The 20,707-nt window shown below is 33.6% G+C and overlaps 1 long non-coding RNA gene across 5 annotated transcripts; it reads left to right on the top strand.

Annotated features, from left to right (window-relative positions):
- Nucleotides 1-1,294: 1,294 nt before the first annotated feature.
- Nucleotides 1,295-12,574, top strand: LOC132177096 (uncharacterized). 5 transcript variants are annotated; one of them, XR_009439737.1, is made up of 10 exons: nt 1,295-1,609; nt 2,821-2,963; nt 3,468-3,564; nt 4,404-4,516; nt 6,910-7,049; nt 7,713-7,834; nt 8,025-8,091; nt 8,475-8,563; nt 11,558-11,621; nt 12,410-12,574. It is a non-coding gene; the product is annotated as an uncharacterized LOC132177096 (long non-coding RNA). The 5 variants fall into 5 exon arrangements; XR_009439735.1 differs by having other exon boundaries at nt 6,907-7,049; nt 7,980-8,091; XR_009439734.1 differs by having other exon boundaries at nt 1,297-1,609; nt 4,420-4,516; nt 6,907-7,049.
- The last annotated feature ends 8,133 nt before the right edge of the window (nt 12,575-20,707 follow it).

Here is a 20,707-nt window from a genome sequence, read left to right as displayed (position 1 = left end):
CAACCAAACTCTAGGCCTTCAAAGCAGAACTGGATCATTTTAAGTGAATTGAAGAATATTTAATTACTTATATTTAATGGGTAGTTTTGTTCTTTTATTTTTTTAGGGAACAAAAATATCACTAAAATATAACTTATTGAATATTTTTTAATTTATTTAAATTGGAGATGATCATAATTTATCTAAAGCTTGGGTAAATTTAATAATAGATTAAAAAAATAAAAGAAAAAAAAGTGCAACACTTCTGATCATAATTTTAAATGCTATTCACCTACTTGCCAAAAAAAAAAAAAAACGCTTTTCACCAAATTGCAAGGGGTGGTTGGAAGTGGTTTTAATGTTACAGCGATGAATTAATTATTGTAGGAAATTTGGTTGGAGGTGCTTTTAATGTAGGAACTAGGCAGCGTTGGGTTAAACTCATCATTCAATTCTAGTGTTAAGTTTGAAACTTTGACACGGAAAGCAGTTAAGACACAATAACTATATATACAGCTTCACATTCTTTATTATTCTTTTTGAAAATATAAATTTTGTGTAAATAATTTTACATATTTAATAATAAATTTGGTCACCTCTTTAATGACAATGATGTCTAAAATAAGAATATAGACAAAATAAAAATTTATGGACCACCGTAGATTTTGTTCTTATCTTATCATTTATTATCCTAACCATTTGTTTTTTTTTTTTCAAGACTTCTTGTAAGTTGTATGTATCCTCCCTGCAAATCCAACAGATTAGAAAAAATATAAACCAATTTTTTTTTTTTTTGGTTGGCCGGATTGATAAAGAGAGAAAAAAAAAAAAAAAAAAGACTGCTATGCAATCTAATAGGCAATCTAATAGGCAATCCACGCTTTTACTCTGTGGATTGCCTAGTGGATTACTGGATTTCCACTAAGGGGGGCTTATTAGTGGATTGCCTAGTGGCAATTCACGCCTTTGTCGGGCGGGTAGTTCCAAATTCAGGATGGGCCCCCCACCCCTCGGTGTGGGTTAAAACGTGCAGCAGCTCGATAATTTCTTTAGCTGCAATAGGTGGTACTGGGGGACCACGTGGCAGCCTTGACAAGTCAACTTTAACTTGTAAATTATACGGCATCTACGTACCAAAAAACAAGAAGAGAATCTCCAAAGTGATTATGCATTGTTGTTTTAAACAAGAAGACGTATTACAACGGAACAGAAAAGGAACAATATATACATACGATCTCATAAATACAATAGACCGTGGTGGGTGAAAGCAACAATACTTTAAAAAAAAAAAAACAAGTAGTACTTTCATATTTACTTGTTTGGATGAAGAAACACCGAGAAAAATAAAAAAAGCAAAAGGCTGTGAAGAAACAACAACCCTTACCACTGAAACGCGAGAGATTCATGTGCAAGAGAAGCTAGGGAAAGAGAAGAAGAACAAAAAGAAGAAGAAGAAGAAGAAAAGCTGATTGCCAGAAAAGAAAGGGTATAAAGGAAGAAAACAAAGGTATGCAGCATAGTTGAAGCGAGCATATATTATCCCTGCAGGCGTTCGTTTTTCCATACAGGCTACCGGCTTTGTTCATGCCCTACCTGCCAGCTTCGTTCTTGCTGTTGCATATGATCTCCGGTAAGTCTTTTGCTCTCTGTGACGTGTACGTAGTTCTATACGGTGGCGGAGCGCGCAAGAGTTTTGATTAGGGGTCAAGATTAAAAAATAAAATTAAACAAAAATTAATTAGAAAAATATAAGTAACAAAATAAGTAAACAATCTTAATTTGAACCATGCTAAATGCTAAATTAAAACGACGTCATATTTTTTTAAATTACATTTTTAAAAATGTTTGGTTAGATAACTTGGGCCTAACCACCGTGTTTTCCCAAACTTTTTTTATTTTTATTTTATTTTTTTATTTTTAAATGCCCATATAATCCTTAAAATTACATTTCACCTCCCAATTTTTTATTTTTTATAAAAGATTACAGAGCCATTTGCTTTTCAAGAAAGGAGAAATTGTATATATAAAAAAATAATAATAATAACTTTTTGCTTTTGTTCTAGGCATTCTTTTACTGTGCCTCAAAAAAAAAAAAAATCCAAGCAGTTGATTTGAATTATTAAATACCTTATAAGAAAAATTTGACTAATTCAAATTTGCAAATCTCAAATTGAAAGACTGAAATCGTTGTGGCACTCATATATTCTTGAACTTGTTCAAATTTTGTAAATTATGAAATCTCAACATTTTTAACTTGTTTATATGTATAATCTGACTCTGTGTTATTTTTGTTTTTTATTTTGCTTTATTTATTTATTTTTTTTTTACGGTAGCTAATATACTTTGATTCAAGGTAATTTTTAACCAAAAAAAAAAAAAAAAAAAAAAGTAAAAGTCACAAGACTCACAATTCACGTTGAATAGGTCCTTTAATGAAACGTTGCGTTTCAATGACCCTTTAAAGGCTTTAATTTAATTTAATGAAATGACGGTTGAATGAGATCTGAAACGCACCGTTTTAATTGTCTTCTTCGTTCTTAACCTAATCTCTGCAACTATAAAAGTCTGAGATCTGAAACTCAAAATAATCCTCTCTGCTTGCCCGGCCAATAATGTCGCTGCCCCTTACAACTGGTTGTGCGTGGGCATTAAACCAAGATAGATATAAAAAAAATTATAGACTAGTGGGAGTAAAGTTAATTTATGGGGGGTTGAGAGGGGTTATTAAATCAAGATATCTTTTAAAAAAACTATAGTGGGAGTAAAGATAGATGATTTATAATAGTATATATAGCACTCTGTGAAGAACCTCTCTTACTTTCTGTGAATTTGTCTGTCTAGACTAAGCTGGGGTTTGACTAGCACGGCGCATGGCCGATGGCTTGCTCATGGAAACGGCATACCGATACAGTTTTTGAGACTTCCGATGGTGGTCGACGGCAACGCCTACGGCCTACTTCTTCCCCCTCCACCTCTACCTCCAGGTAGGGAAACGTCCAAATAAATAAATTAATTACTTTATGCGTCATACGTGGACCCAGATGACTGGATGCCACGAAATAGCGGTAAACAATCATGTAATTTTTGTTTTTACCTTAAGTGGTTAAAATATAAAAGAAAAAAGAATAAAAAAAAGCAAAAAGAAAACAAGAAATAAAAAAACAAAACTGTCTACCTGTCAGTGTCGGAGAAGACACGTGATTTGTTGGAAGCGTGCGGTGCGTGTAAGAGTTGGAGACTTGGAGTTCGAAACGCAAGATTTTTTCTTATATTCATCAATATCATCATTATAGAACCCTAAGCCTAAACACCTTGATGGTGAGGTCAGCCGCCTCCTTTTCCCCTCCAGTCTGTGTTGCAGTCTTTCATCGGAACTCCCTCACCATGCGCACAGTTTTGCTTTAAACCAGATTTGACTAAACTTTGTGTGTCAGACTGAAACTATCTATTTTTATTTCTTTATTTAGTAAATCAAAAACCTTTTGCAGCTCTGATCTGACGTTGGTTGTGGGTGGATGATGGCATCCGGATCTAATCTCTGGCCATAAACGATAAAGGATGAACCTTAGAGTCTCTGCACAAACGGTATGAAATTCAACCAAAGTTATGTGTTTGTATTTGTATTTGGTTTTGTTCCTAATTTAATACATATAGATATACCTGGTCAATCCTTCGGTCTATATGTATATACTTTAAATTTAATGTGGGTGATAGGTTTTACAAAGTCACAAATAGTACCAATTTCATTTAATCGTACCAAACAGTGATACATAAGATAGATCTAAGTTCTCTTTCTCGCGAAGAATATAATATAATTACCAGAAGGGGAAGAATGGTTACAATTTTGTTGGGTGAAACATCACCTACATTTGATAATAGAAGAAGATAATGAATCCATATAATAGAGAACAAAGCCATTAACGAATTGTTGCTCATACACTAGAGATGCATTGGTTACAAATGTTATAGACGAACCGATAAAGTTGGACAAATACACCAACAATGTTGAGAAAATAAAAAATAAAAATAGAACTTGAAATCAGTTTAGGTTCTTTTGCGATTATAATTTAATTCCTTAGTTTTTTTATTTTGACAATTAAATCATTTAGATTTTTTCTTGATTTCAAATGTTCCTCGTTCAACTTACTATCACCCGATATTTAATTGATCAGTCGTACATGGCATATACTAAACTAATCTAGCTGAACAAAGAAATCTACAGAAGAACCCAGTAACCTAATTGTCGATCAAGCAACATAGTTTTATTTTTTTTAAAATGGTCGATTATGCCTATTAAGCGCTTTAATTTTGAAGAGAAAAGCTCATTTTGTTTTTTATTTTTTTTATTTTTTGGCTTCTTTATAAGATACATATCGGATCTGATACATGCACCGACATTTTGCTTAATGTTTTTGACAAACTAGTTTGATCCATTAGCAGGAACCAGTGACTGGGTATTCGTAAAAATGTTTGCCTGGGAGAATTCTCATCGTGAAGCGTGCAAATGGTTGGGATTTCGAGGAGAGCATCTTTACAGGTTCATTGTTTTTTCATCATCTATTTACCTGTTATCATAAAAATTTTGTTTTTTCATCATCTATTACCCACTCCTTTTTTCTCCTACTCTCTCCATATTGAGAGTGACAAATCTATTATGAGGTCCTTGGGAAAGACACCGAAATAAATGAATGAAGCATGGCAATCTTATAACATTGAGGCTCGTGATGCATGCCATCTTGTGAACAAAAATGGCCTTTAGTACGAATTGTGTCTTGCAAACTTTTAGTCTAACTACAATCATTATTTTTTTTCTTTAAGTAGATAGGTAAAGGGTTACAAGGAATTAAAAAAATAAAACAGAAAGGACCTGAAGAATTTGAAAACAAAAAATAGGAAATTGATTGATAAAGGATCATAATTCATAAGCGACTGTGTCTTCTAGATATGGGGCAAAAGCCTAGAAAATGGATTTGAGGTAAATTTTTTATTTTATTTTTCCAATTATTATACGTTAGTACTATTAGACACTAAAGAAATTGGTTTTTATTTGAAATCCCACCATAAGATTATGGGAGTGTCGTTTTCATATTTATGGATAGGCATCTACAAGTATATTTGAAAATGCATCAATAACATTTGAATTCTCGTTCTCCTCATCTTCTTCTATCTTATTATTGGTTTGACTTCTTATTCTTGTTGCAACCGTGTGGATCCTTATCCGGATCATTTTTGTTTGAATCTTCAAATGGTTCAATAGACACAATGAATGAAATTATGAAGCACATTTTGGAGTAGTTAGTGCAGGGAAAATTACTTCTAATTAACTCCATATTCCCCCATCAAGGTTTAACAATCTTTTCTACTCAACTTTGCTTTTTATTTTTACTCCTAGTCCAATTTAGGACTCGTTATGGTTAGTGATAATGGATTAAGTCCTTCATTTTTATTTTTAAGTAAAATAATAAGGATTTATTATGCGGTCAAAGTTTTAATTTGTTACATTTTAATTATGCTAGTGATTTAAATAATATGATAATATGTATGACAATATATATAACATTTGATTTTTTTTTTAATAGACTAAATATATATATATATATACTTGAAAAACGGTCATGAATAATCATGACCTAAGTTAAGATACAGCTTCACTTTCTTCAGTATAAATTGTATAATCAAATTTTTTTTTTGTTTTTTTGTTTTTTCCTAAGCGAAATTGATGCACAGCAAAATAAAGATGATCACATAACGGGATTGACAGCTTAGTTGTGAAGGTTAGGTGGTTGATGGCTTTGATAACGGGATTAGCTGGAATAGGTGGTACTGGGATTACTTTAACGGAATGGGCAGCATTGACTAGTCAACTTCAACTTGTGAATTCTATCCCTTTTTTTTTTTTGTTTTGTGTAAGAGTGAATTATATATCCCGTTTAAAAACAAGGGAACTTGGTAGCACAGAAATCGAAAGGAAAAAAAAAAAAAAACAATTATTTGTACTCTCAACAGTACCTTCATTTTTACAGCTCCATAAAAAAAAAAGCACATCACCGACACCTTCATTATTGTCAAAAGGTTGTAAAGAAACGAGAAGAATTAAAAAAAAAATAAAAAGCAAAAGCAAAAGCAAAAGTGAAACATTACCCGAGAATCTCTCGGACAACAGGCCAATAGAAAATAGCCGGTGATTTCCCAAAAAAGAGTTAAAAAGAAGAAGAAAAGAAAAGAAAAAAAAGAAAAGAAAGCAAAAGCAAAAGTGCAACATTACCATAGAAAGGCGAGAATCACAACAGGCCAATAGAAACTAGTCAGTGATTGCCAAAAAAGAAAACAGGAGAGAAGAAAAGTAAAAAATATAAGCAATAATGGCAATTTTAAGGGTATTTTTTCTGCATAGCTTCTGTTGCTCGTTTAAGGTATTTTTCCTGCACAATTCTCTTGCGTATTTTTTCTGCATCAATCCTCTTGCTCTGTCTCTTGGTGCTATACGTGGTGGCAATTTTTAGGGTATTTTTTCTGCACGAATTCTCTCTCTTGCTCATTTAGGGTATTTTTTCTGCATGAATTCTCTTGGTTCTTGCTCTCTCGTTCTCTTGGTTCTTGCTCTCTCTTTCTCTTGGTTCTATACGTCGTGGTTTGTTGGAGGCTTTCTAAGTTCGGAAGAGTTAGCAAGTATATATCCGCGACAGTCCCCCTAATTGTATATTAGCCTAATTAATACCTTAGCAAGGTTGACGCCCCTCCGTTTCCTCCGGTCTGCCACAGTCTTTCCATCATTGCTGCACCACTTTGCCTAAACCAGATTTGTCTATGTCGGATCTATCATATCAAATCTACCACCATTGTCGTATTGCTTGGAACTAGAATAAATATTTTTCTTTGCTCCCGAGAAAGAAACAATTATATTCGGTTTCTGGAAACCTTTTGCAGCAGCGATCTGACATTGGTGGTAAACGACTTGTGTTGTAAGAGGTGGAGACAGCTTCTTCATCATCATCATCATCATCATCATCCAGGCGGATGGCGGATTCCGATCTCCTGAGAGCTTGAGCCTCCATGCAGTACAAACGGTGGTATGAAATTCAATGGAAGTAACGTTTGAATTTGCTTTTTATTTTATTTTTATTTTTTATTTTTTATGTGATATTCGTTTATTTTTTTTATTTATTTTTTTTTATAGCGTAGGAGAACTTTACTCAGATTAATTGCACGTTGCAAATACGTCGCAAACGCATATTGTACAACCATGTGTTTATTATTATTATTATTATTTTTTGTATATTAATTTAATACAAATAGATATACCTGGACAATCAGTACATATGCATGTACTTTAAATTTAAAGGAGATAGGTTTGTAAGGTTTCAAATACAGTTTAATTGTAACAATATTTATATGGATAGAGCTAGTTCTCTTTCTCTCGTTTATAATATACCTACAGTAGAATTATTATAATTTTTATCTATGAAACTTTAGCCGCATTTGATATTAGAAGATAAACTAGAATAGAGAACAAAGCCAATAACGAATTTTGAAGAAACTAGGCATGCGTGGTTATAGACTAACGGAGAAAGTTGGACAAATGCCACCAAAGTTGTTGAGAAAAAAAAAATATATATTTGACTTTTTGCCCTAAGCAATAGGTCTATTATTCAGCCGATGTCTATGATTTCTAAGTCTAATCATTTGGAAAAGAGAGTCATAGACCCCTGTTTTGATGTCTAAGCCTTTTGCAGGTGCAATATGACGTTAATAATAAATAAGCTTCCAATTGATCAAAACTCTGAAGACAGCAAGCCAAGACATAGAAGCACGAGAAAAGGCAAATGGGATGGAGGAAGTCCAACGTTATGTAATGGTATGTGATGAAATTTGTGTGTATTCAGTTTTGTTTAATAAAGTTAAGGGAAAAATAAAATCAATCACTTAGTTTTCAATTTTGACAATTAAAATTCCTTAAAATTTCTTTAGCCTTTTTTTTTTTAAATTAAAAAATGTTATAGATTACGTGTCCTATAGCCGGGTAGTATTTGGTGGCTACTGAACAGATCTATTAGGAGCAATTTGATGAATCATTTGAGGAGCTGGGTTTGTGTCTCAAGGATGGCTATAAAGGTATGCTCCTTCTTTTCTCTCTTCCTCGTAATCTGTTCTCCTTTTTAGTTTTAGAGCATATATTAGAATGATTACTTCATCATTTTCTCTGCTCATTGTTTCATTACTTGACTCTACAATTCCATGTGATATGCAGCACCTAATATTTTTTTAAATTATGATTAGAGTACCATATCAATTATTCAAGTATGTTTTAATTTGCATCTTTAGATGCCTTATCCTGTAGTATGTTGATAAATGTTCCTTCTTCTTTGAAGATGGCTCTTGCTGATTGTTTTGCAAGGAAGTAGTTGAACTTGATGTCTTTTTTATTCTGCACTATATTGGTTAAATATTGCCTTAAAGGCTCCTAAATTTATTTGATTCTATATACCTTGATGCAGGGTAAACTGGTCCTCTCCCAACTGTCGAAAATATATTGGAAAAGTAAGTTGAAGTGACATGGATATTACAATTGGAGAAATTCATGAGGGTAAGTATGTTTATAGCTTAGAAAATTATTGAAAGTAGCGTCAGTTGTAGTATTGTGTTGTTTGCTTGAACATTTGCTTGCAACCTATGTAATACTAAGTTTAAAAGGCTCTTCTTAAAAAATTATCATCATTTTCATTGACAAATTCTTTTATATAGGTCACTTATAAAAAAAAAAATCTTTTATGTAGGTCAAAGCCAAGAATCTAACATGTTCCTCCTTTGATAACTCTGGCAAACCTGTACTGGTTGACTTTTATGCCACTTGTTTGGTTCTTCCCTACTTCTGTTTATTTTTTTCGCTTCCTATCTTTTTTCAGATTTTGCTAACTGCTATGATGTCTCTGACTATTTTGTAAGCCTATGTTATCACCTTAAGCCATAACGTGCGGGATCATCTTGCTGAAAAACTTTATAAGCATTTTATCGTAATTGTCTAGATTTATGTTTGTCTTGTAAGTAATCTTTCATTCGTGAAGCAAATTCCTATTGTTCACCTTATACCCTATTGAGAGGGGTGTGGCCTTTAGTTTAGGAATAATTCCATGTCCTTGGTAATCTCTAGAATAGCAAAATTGAGTAGGATCATATTTAAATTTAATCGGAAGAATGAGTAACCCTAGGTATGGTTTGCATGTGGTCTTTGTCAATTCATGGATCCCATCCTCAACGAAGTCGATACTTAGCTGGAGTATAAGATATAGATGGTGAAAATTGACACTAAGAAGTATCCTAGCATTGATGATAAATACAAAATAGAAGCGTTGCCTACATTCATCATATTTAAGGACAGAAAACTTTATGATTGAATTTGCATCTCTCTTGCTCTTGTGTGGAATCCAACTGTATCCCTCTAAATGTTTTTTCTTACGAAAGTAATCAATAAGCCCAATCTTAGACTTGTAGAAGGACCTCTTCCCTCTCTGACTTGTCTTGGATTGTACAAATTTTTTGGTTTTGACCTGTCTCATTTATGTTGGCTAACTGGTTCTCATGAGAGATTTTAATTGTGTAAATTGCATTTTTTTTTTGTTAACAATGAAGTCAGTTAATCTCCCCTAAACTTTAAATGTGAGAAATCAACCCCCTAGACTATGGGGTCTATTGCAATATCTCTCTTCCTAAAGTTTCTTTAATATTCCCTATACTTAAACTTAAATTCACATACTTATCACATTTCATGGTATCACATGCTTATTTTTCTTTTATTTTCCGGTGCTCGCGAGTAAGCATGTGAAAGTTAATCATATTTTTTAAATTTATACAGTGGACATTGCAAATGACCCTATTGTTTAGGGTGGGAAAGTTCAATTTACCTTAATTTTATTTGACTTTCTAGAGTCAGCTTTCATGTTTCTATATTAGAGAAAAATAGACATATACATTGCTTTGGTATAATCCACTCCAGACAAATCAAGGTCTGCTAGGCAAGGATTTTTTTATCCTTTGTGGCAATGTGTCATGTTGTCAAGACTCTAGAATATTAGTGTTTACCGTTTAGTTTAAGCCACTGGTAAAATAATCAGCACCATATAACTGAATACTACTCTCTCTCTCTCTCTCTCTCTCTCTCTCCTATAGTAATATTGAATTTTTTTGTTGATCTACTTCAAATTAGTGTCTTAATATTACCTATATATATGTGTGTGTGTGTGTGTGTGTGTGTAGTTTTTCCCTTATTAATCCTTGGTGAGTCATTATATGCAAAATGGAATTTATGTAGGTTCAAAGATATATCAGGATACTAGCAAAGGCTCTTGCCAAACATTTTGGTGCTAGATTGTTGATTGTTGATTATTTTTTGTTGCCTGGTTTAAGCTTTTTTAACGTCTTAAAAAGCTACGAAGATAGAAATTTATCTTTTTTTCTAGGAATTTTATTACTATCTTCTAAGCTACAAATTTCTTCCAACACAACAATTGTTTTCATATTTTTGTTAACATAAGCTCTAGGGTGAACTACAGATTTTCAGTTTTGCAAGCATGTTAATAAGGTTGCTCAATTACCGTTTATGTAGTACTTATCAAAAAAATTGTTGTAGAGTAGGTGAATGATTGCTTGCTCAATTTTGTGAGAACAAGGTTGTTCAATTTCATAAGTTAAATATGTGTGTCATTCCTTTTCCTTGTAACTGATGGGAGAGTTGTTTTGTTTTTGTTGATCTATTTCTATCCAAAATATGAGGTTGTCATAACTTTAGTTTACTGGTAATAGGATGGCATCGCAGATAATGTTACTTTTCTGAACACGAGTTCATTATCGAGCTTGAAGTTCACCAAGGACTAGGTCATAGGTTTAATATTTCTTCTTCATGACGCACCCAAATGGAAATGAATAAATTTATGTTTTCAGAATGAGTTTGGAAAGTGGTATTTTTTGGAGCTGCACTTGAGATTAACAAATGTCGCATAAAGAAATAAATTTTTACTATATTGAGTATTAATTTTTCTTCCTATATTAGTAGATTATGAACAAAACCATATGCTTGGTTTTGTAGTTAAAATATGTGCGCACCATTGAGATTAACTCTTACATAGAATTCTTTTTGTTGTACATTATATCTAATCACTTCTCTGATGTTTTCCTATCAGATCACATATCTAAGAATTTAGATATTAAATTTTGCTGGGAAATAATTTTTATGTATGACATTGAGTTTTTAATGTTAATTATTACATAGATGTATTTTTTGATTATATAGATATATTTTTTACTATCAAACACAACATGCCTTCCCACTAGTTCTCTAAACAAAGGTGAATTTTGCAAGTCCTTTGTGCAAAAAGCAAGAAGAATGATTTAGAATTAAAATGACCCAAGTGTGTCGCCCTCTTACAAAAGAAAAAAAGTGTGTCGCCCTGGCCTCAAAATCTATTAAGAGCGTTGCTTTTTTTTGATGGGTGAAGTGTGCGTATACTTCGAGCATAATTTATGAGGAATGACCTTTTGGATTATCTTTCATTTTGCAATTCATTGGTTGATGTTTTAATTACAGGTTGGTTGGTCGTTTGATGAGTTGATTAATGTCCAAGAAACAACGTTGCGTGGAGTAACTACAGGTTAGCTTATCTTGCTTATTTTGTAGTGTCTAATTTTTCAAAATTTGAGGTTGGAGATATATTATGATTTTAGTTTTCTTAACCTTCCTGTTTAACATTGGCAACTAAGTGGCGGCATATATGAAAATCATTTGGTGAAACATTGTTCATAATTGAAATTATGTGCTTTTGAGATACAATACACTTACTAGGGAAAAAATCATTTCAATGAGAATAACTCTTCTATTGAAACTACTATCCATACCCTTAAGAAGGAACTTCTTAAAGAAGTCCATCACTCCATAATACACTTTTTTGAAAATTCAGCCCATCACAATCTTTTCTTTTTTAAGGCCCACTGATCAAGTTAGTTATTTTTATTATATTAATTAAAATATATATATTTAAAAACTTTGAAATCTTAAGAAAAGAATTTAGAACAAACTGGTGGTAATTTTGAGTGTCGTTACCGTGTGAAAGATTGTTCCCTCTTGCATTTTGTGGTGCTTTGGACAGAAGGAAAAATTAAAATTTTGAGGATCGCAGCTTAAGTCCCTTTTATTATTATTATTTTTTTTTTTAATTTTTTTTTAATTGTCTTTATATTTGGACAGACGGCAGCTTTATTTATAGCTCATTTGGTGATTATTTTTAATAATTTTCTTCTTTTGTTCTCCATCTAGATAAGCACATTTATGTTATATAGTTTGGGTGAATTGTGCTCGATTTCCCGAGTTGATGATAGCCCCCTAGTCTTGGAAAGTGGAACAAATATTTTTTGATAATCAATTTTTTGAACCCCTTTGCAGATGCAACTTTAACATTGAGCTCGATAGAAGGCAGCAAGTAAAGGCGCATGAGCTCGATAGAAGGCAGCAAGAATTTTTTTTTTTAATGATATTTTTTTTTAAAATGTGTATTGTAAATATTAGGTTTTGTTTTGTTTTGTATTAATTTTTATTTAGTTTTTTTTCCTTTATTTTTTATTTATATATATATATATATATATATATATATATATATATATATATATATATTGTAAATATTAGGTTTAGTTTAATTTTGTATTAATTTTTATCTAGTTTTTTTTTTTTCCTTATTTTTTATTTGGTAAACAATAGATTTTTGCTTTATTTTTTGCTTTTTATTGGGCCCACAATATTAGGTTTAGTTTAATTTTGTATTAATTTTTATCTAGTTTTTTTTTTCCTTATTTTTTATTTGGTAAACAATAGATTTTTACTTTATTTTTTGCTTTTTATTAGGCCCAGAAATTTCTTATGGGCCTAATAAAAGCAGAGTCCAATTTCTTACTTGGATCAGTCCATAAAGCTCCTCATAGCCCACCCATCCCCCAATGGGCCTCTGTCCAGCCCATAATTCCCTCAGCCCAGTCCATCTTTGGTCTCACGGCCCAGCGAGCCCAGCCCCTTAAACCCTAAGGTATAAAATCCCCTTTTCTTGTCCTAAACCACTTACACTGTATACCCTGCTCCAAAACTAAATACTCTGTTTAGGGTTTAGGGGATCATGGTGAGATCCGAGTGACTCTAAGGTGTACCCTGTCACTAAACCACATTGCAGCCTTGACGAGATCATATTGAGATCGTCGGTCTTCACTGCAGCTCCACGAGGTAACAAAGTTAGCATTAGGGATTCTTAGTATGTTTGATATTTGTTTGAATTTTCAATCTTCACTGCAGCTCCTGCATATTTGTTTTGCATATTAATGTTCAATTGTACGTGTCCTTCCTCCGCAAAGTTTCCAATGTCGTGTTCCACTTCCTTCTGTGCTTTAGTCTCACTATTGATATTTACATTATCTGATCCACGGCCATCATGCTTTTTTAACAGCAGATCACCTAGGTTCTGCAACTGTTAGAAAAGCAGACAAGATGATTATGTTTATTACTTTAGTAGGGAAATAAGTGTAGGAATGATATACCTGTATGACCAAAGACTGCTTCTCATTCTTGAATGACTCGAACTGGGTGGATTTTTTAGAGAGAGTTTAACACCAAAACCTCAGATGTTTTATATATATATATATAGAGAGAGAGAGAGAGAGAGAGAGAGCCTCTTGGGTCCAGACCATTTGTAAAAGGGCTGTTTTGCAGCCTTCAATCTCTATTTGATACATCACCTTTTCAAAAAAATTGCAAAAAACTAAAGTGAGAACAAAAACAGTAAATCAAGGTGAACAACAAAAAGATCAAAAACCCATGCTCCCATGCCGCTAGACCCAGCTTGGGTCTGGCCTAACCCACGCTGTGGGTCCTGCCGGACCCATGACGTCATTGGTCTGGTGTGACTTGTCTCAAAACACGTCTGAAACCATCGTGACCCAAATTACAATCCGGCTCTAATGCCTTAAAACTCATTTTTAATGTCCAAAAACTCGTTTTTGAATTTAAAACTAAAACTTAGAGGTAAAAAGTGAACTCTTTAGGGATTTTATCACTTTAAGAGGCCGAAAAAACTGACTCCAGCAGCAGAGAAAGTGACTCAAGGCTAGACCGGTGGGTTTGGCTGTGACCCGCCCCGTGGGTCTGGAGTGACCCGCTGCTCAGCCCCTTTGAGCTCAAAATATAGTGTGTGGGTGTATGATATTTTTGTGGATTTAGTTTGTGTTTACTTAGGTGTGAGTTTGTGAGTAGAGGCTGTAAAATGTGCCTTTTGCAAATGGTTCAGATTGAAGGTTTATTCATATATTTATATTATTATATATAAAGGTTGGCGATTGGCGGTTGACGGGGCGGTTATAACTGCCTCATTTACTCACCCCTATGTTATCCTTTGTAACTGACATTGCAATGAAAATCAAAAGGCATGGTTTTGGAATTCTCCACAAATCATGTATGTTACGATACAAATGTAAAGATAGATCAACATGTAATTTAAGTAACATTGCAATCATGAAAACCTCAATGACCATCCGATTGACTTTATGTAGTCGGCAAACAAAATTAAAAGAAGAAATTTAACACCTTGGTTATCTCTAAAACTTTCATAAGACAAAAAGATTCGCAGCATCCTGTTGACCTTCAAAAAGCCATGCCTCCTCATTCTATTGAACACACTGTTGTAGAACAACCACATAGAAGCACAGTATTAGTAAGCATTTAGAGCAGAAAATAATGGCATACACTTGCTTTGACATGTATGCATATGGGTACAATATATATATATATACATAGGGGTCAGTCTATGACCCGCCCCCGCAACAAGTACTACGTATAGCATAACCAAATGGAAATGTGGCTGGAAATGTATATATCTCTCTTTTGATTGCTCCCTATCTGCTACGACAGACATACATATCTCTCTTTTGCACGTCTTCATTGCTGCATAATGTTGTTCTGTTCTTTTCTCATAAATTAGATGTAGGTTGTTGTAAAGGTGGTGTGATTGGGAAGTTGCTGATGCCAAATTGACTGCCATTTTTGCTTTTGTTTGCCCTTCTTTCGTTTGTAAAGAGAATGAAAGATTGTTTATGAACTTATTCGGATCCAAGAACTACTAGTTATTGGTTTGGATTAGATATAGAAATGGCTGCATATTTTAGAAGCATCTTTGCTACTTAGCTGATTCCAAAGATCCTATTGTACAGGGAACATTGCAAATGACCCTATTGTACAGGGGACATTGCAAATGACTCTAAGCTAGATTCTTTCTCTTTGACTATCTGTCTATTTCTGCCCATCCAAAAGTTCTTAGTTTGTAACAGGTAGGGGTGGGCAGATTAACCGATTACCGATTACCGACCGATTACCGACTTTAACTGAACTGATATTAACCGTAACCGATAGTTATCGGTCAGTAATCGATTAAAAAGTTTATACCGATAAGCTTATCGGTCGGTAATCGGTCAGTTAAAATTTTTTTATCGGTTAACCGATATGACCGATAAGTTATTTTAATTTTTAATTTTATAAAATTTTATATTTATTATTAAAAGTTAAAACCAAAACAACGTCGAATTTCCTTCCAATGAAGAATTTCAATTTTGCCATTTTGAATCAGATAAAGCTTGATTTTTTGGTTGACATATTTTGTTCATTGGAACGAAATGGGCTTCTAGAAGCTAGAACAGTAGAACCGATTTTGTATTTCTACTCATGGAGCAATCTCAGATGATGCTCCCAGTAAGAGAAAGAGTTTATTATATTAATATAAACTAAAAAAAAAAAAAAAAAAAGCTAATAAAAAGCCCACAAAACTCAATCTAGCAATTCTCAAATTAATTTTTGGCCCCATTAGCAATCAGTAAAAAAGCCCAATAAAAAGCCCACAAAAGCCCAAACCGGTTTAACCGACCGATTAACCGATTTGACCGATAATTTTCGGTTAAGACTTCTTATCGGTCGGTAATCAGTTAAGATTTAGTTAACCGATAGCTTATCAGTTAACCGACCGATAAGTCCATTAACCGGTCTTAATTGACCGATACCCAACCCTAGTAACAGGGCAATTAGGACAAAGTTTTCTCTATCACCAATCATATCTATAGTAGCTTTAGACTTTAGTGATCATCACTGCATTGTACGTCTAGAAATAGAGAGCTGCTGCTATACGGTCTTGGCAAAAACCATGGGTTTGTTGCTCACCAATCAACACGTGACACGTCATCAATACAAGAAAAAATGCAAAAAATTAAAGTGAGAACAAAACACCAAATCATATATGAGAGCAGCCAAAGGGGAGGAGCTGGGCCATGTGAGCAGCCACAAGGGGAGGAGCTGGGGTGGCTGGCGAGCAACCCCAGCCGCGGGGTGGCCCGCGCGGCCACTCCCAGGCCATATGGGGGCCACCCCATGGCCACGTGGTGGCCCGTGCGGCCACCCAAGGCCATATTAGGACACCACTTCAAGCCCAAAAACATAAGCTAATAGATTTGGTTCCACTTAGGTATATTAATCACTCTTATTCTTTACACTTTTTCAATGTGGGACACAAACCTCACAAGTTTCAAGGCAAAGTCCGAGCTTAGATTTTGGTCCAATTAAATACACAAAATCTTTCGTTTTGATGTTCCATCTCTCCTAATAGATTTTATGTCCTTTTTTTTTATTTTTTTTTTATTTTTTTTTTATTTTTTTTATGCAAGCTTGTCCGTGTTATGGTTAAGTGGAATATGATGGGTCTCTTAATGCTTGATTTGTTGTGTTTATTGTGCGCATAATTCTTGAGTGATTCTCACTCTTTTGCAGCAATTTATGGTTTCTAATACCCGTTTGGCTCTTTTTTATGCACGCTTGTCCGTGTTATAGTTAAGTGGAATATGATGGGTCTCTTAATGCTTGATTTGTTTTGTGTTTATTGTGCACATAGTTCTTGAGTAATTTTCATTATTCTGCAGCAATTTATGGTTTCTAATACTATCTTTACATCTATCAATATTTCCAACAATTCATGTACAATTCTAGTATCTCGTTTGCCAGAATTTTTTTCTTTTCTTTTTGCTATGGATGTATGGAAAGCCAAGAAATGTTTTATATGGTTTGGAAACAGAAGTACTTGTATGTTATCAAAATTGCCTACTCATTTTAAGGAAAAACTGGAGTTATGTTAAGAGAAAGGTCGACACCATGTTAGCATTATACCTTTTAGAAGGTGACGTGGGAGGTTTTTGTTAAGAAAATCATGGGTGTTTGGAAGTTTCTAATATGCTGCCACTTTAGAAATAAAAATAAAATTCTTTGTCAAGAAAAGCCTGTTAGACAATTAGGTCACGCTTCAGTACAACATTCCAAGAAATGCAAGCAATAAGATCCTGCTCTTATGTGTTCCTAGCCCTTAGGCTTCAAACAGTGTTTAAATCAAATGGGGAACATATATGTCATTCATTAGCCACTATAATATTTAAAGATAATTTGAAAGCGAGCTACTGGGTTGTTATCCTTGTAAAATCTTTTTTTTCTCTTTTTTTTTTTTGAGAAACTTCACTTATCCCCTTATACTTTCGCGTTTTTTGCAGATACCCCCCATTGTTCAAAACCTCTCACTTTGGTGTATCAAACTTTCGTTTCCTTTCAAATACCCCCTACCGTTAGCTTTTGACCTTTCTACCCCTAATTGTAATTTTCCACCCTATTCCGTTAGGATTTAACAGAAAATCCTAACGGAAAGGGCAAAGTGAAAGGAAACGAAAGTTGGATACATTAAAGTAAGAGGTTTTGAACAATGGGGGGGTGTCTGCAAAAAGCGCGAAAGTATAGGGGGTAAGTGAAGTTCCCCATTTTTTTTTTTGATCTAATTGCAAACAGTTTACTTTTGAAGTGCATCATTATTTAGCATGCATGTCATTGATTAAGGAGTAATTAGCCGATCTCTGTTGACCTTATGTATGTAGTAGGCAAACAAAACTAAAAGAAGAAATTAAGTAACATTGCAATCATGAAAGCCGTCTATAAAATTGATGGAAGTTTATGTTCGTGACAATAAATAATTTAAAAAATTTAAAAACTTATTAAAAATTGCAAAAATATAAAAATAACTAATAACTAAAAGACTTTAAATATTAAAATGATCCATCCTCTTTCACCTCACAGTCGGATCAAGTCCCTGATTCTTATAGAAAATTTGGCTTATTTTTCACAATTAGTCGTATCTTTCATTTTATTAGTACTAGTGCTAGTATACCAAACCCTTTTGAAACCAGATTCAATAGGATCCACTAGAAGCACTGAATCAACTTGAACTCCACTGGCCGAAACCCTCTTTCTCTCTCTCAGAGAGAGATAATTTATTCATTAAATTAATATTCTATCAAGGAAGACAATATGTAGTTTGACCCTAATATTACAACTTAGCAAAAGAAATTGTGAAAATTGGTGGCATTTTATAGAACAAATATTCAGGTGACCTCATTCATTTTTTTATAGAAGTTATTTTCTTCTCAATAAAGTTTGTATAGAATAGGAGATTATTTGCATACATTAGGTTTAGATCTTACACCATGTCATGAAACTATTGTTAATGAAGGATTTCGCAATTAATGCATTCTCAAGTAAGAAATATTTTTCTTGGAATCTCGAGGAATGAGTTTTTATAAGGGAGGAAAGATGTGATACCCTATTTCATAAACAAAGCAAATGACAAGAAATATTGTTCTTAGACATACAAATTAACAAAATTTATTCAATCACACAATCAAAGCATGGGGCATTTATATTTGAGGCATCGGGTGAGGTTAGAAGTTAGTAGTAGGAAATTAACTTGAGGAACTCATAGGACACGAAACTGTTAATAGGGGTGTACCTAGGGATCACAGTGGTGCTGTAATGCCCTAGGCTCAAGACCTGGTTTGTTAACCTTCAAGCCCCATGCACTCAAATTACATGTTATGAATCCCCGCCATGTACACCACATCGTCACCAAGAATACTAGTACAGGTCAACCTCATGTCCTTCTTGTGCCCTTTCAAAATTGATGAGACTTAAAAAGAAATCATTGAATTTGTGATTGATTACTTTTGAATTTTGATCCAATAATGATTTTAAAAGTCAAGTCAATTTAGGGGGACACATTTAGGACTTGAAAATGACATTAAGAATTATTCTATCACCAATCATATCTATAGTAGCTTTAGACTTTAGTGATCATCACTGCATTGTACGTCTAGAAATATCGCAATTAATGAATGTCTTAATTTAGACATTAATAACTGTCATTGTGGAAACAATTTATTGTAAAAATATTGTGTTTAACCCCAAAGGTTGAACTCTCACTATTTGTGAAAGTGGATAACTAAAGAATGTAATCGATATGTGCTGTTTTTTCTTTCTTTTTTTTCCTAATTGATGAGGGAAAGAGGAGATGCTACTTGGTTGGTGGTTTCTTGTGGCTCCAATTGTTTCTCTCATGAAGGAGATGCTCTTTTAATTATTTTTTATATATATATTAATGTTTTTCAACAGTAAGACACTATGGATTTTGGGTAGCCTTATAAGAAGGCAAAGTTGGAATCCAAGGATTAAGCCAAATTTTAATTTGGTACTCCGTAGAGATGGCAAGACAAGCTCCTTTATCAACAATAGGTCTATGTTTTAGGATTCCTTTCCAAATGTAAGATGCTCCAGCTCAGGGAGGAACTACCAAGAAATTGGAATTATTCAAATACTTTGTTTTTAGACAATTTACCCAAAGAGCCGAGCCAAGTGACCATTAAAAAGTTGCCAACCCAATCTAGATAGCAAAGAGCTATTAAAAGCAGCCATTGATTTGATTCCCAAACCCCCCAAAGACATCAGGTTTTGTGATTTTAAACCATTGGTAACTAATATATACATAGATATATGTGTGTGTTACCAAAAACATGCTTTGCTAGCTGCCTTAGATAGAAAGAACAAGAGATATAACGGATATCAGATCCGACTTTAGAGTAATTCAAATTCAGAAATGTAATTTCAATGCATAACTTACAATAACGTGAAAGACTAAATTTTGCACAAGTTTGACATGAGGGCATTCTGCCATGGAATATGATAGAGAGTGACATATATGACGCAAGATGTTAAAGATTTTTCCCGCTAAGCAGCAAATAAATATAAAGTTCATAATCTCGCTAACCAACAATGAGGTTTGGTAGAGTCTTATCATGGGTGAGTAGCTGCCCCTATCTTACGAAAATGAACTTTGAATCATAAATGTCATTTTATTTATTTTCTTAGGTTCCTAATGTTTTACTATGTTCAATCGAATTGTAATTGTTTTTATTGTACTTTCCAGATGAAGTATTTTGCGAATCAATGTATCTCAAAGTTCCTACATGTGATTGGATTTATTGATGAATCCTTCCTCACAACAGAATTTAAGAGTTTCTCAGGTAAGTTTCTTTAAGCCACAAATCAATGGACTTACTATATTAGTTAGAAACTAATTACATATCTTACATAAATACATGCAGGTGCTAAGATCTTACGGTACGAAAACTGGAGGCAACAAGCTGTCATGCACACGATCATCATGAACTCTGACGCCTCTCTCAAGCTTGATGACGAATTGAACCGTGTTGGAGTTGGAGTTGGAATTGTTGCCAGAAACCAAGGCAGCATGCCAATTGGGTGGCAGTTACATTGGTTCAATATTACTGGTCCTTTGGTAAG

Source organism: Corylus avellana, chromosome ca4 (genome assembly GCF_901000735.1).
Source record: "Corylus avellana chromosome ca4, CavTom2PMs-1.0".
In the NCBI taxonomy this organism is placed as follows: domain Eukaryota; kingdom Viridiplantae; phylum Streptophyta; class Magnoliopsida; order Fagales; family Betulaceae; genus Corylus; species Corylus avellana.
This window is presented reverse-complemented; position numbering and strand designations above follow the sequence as displayed.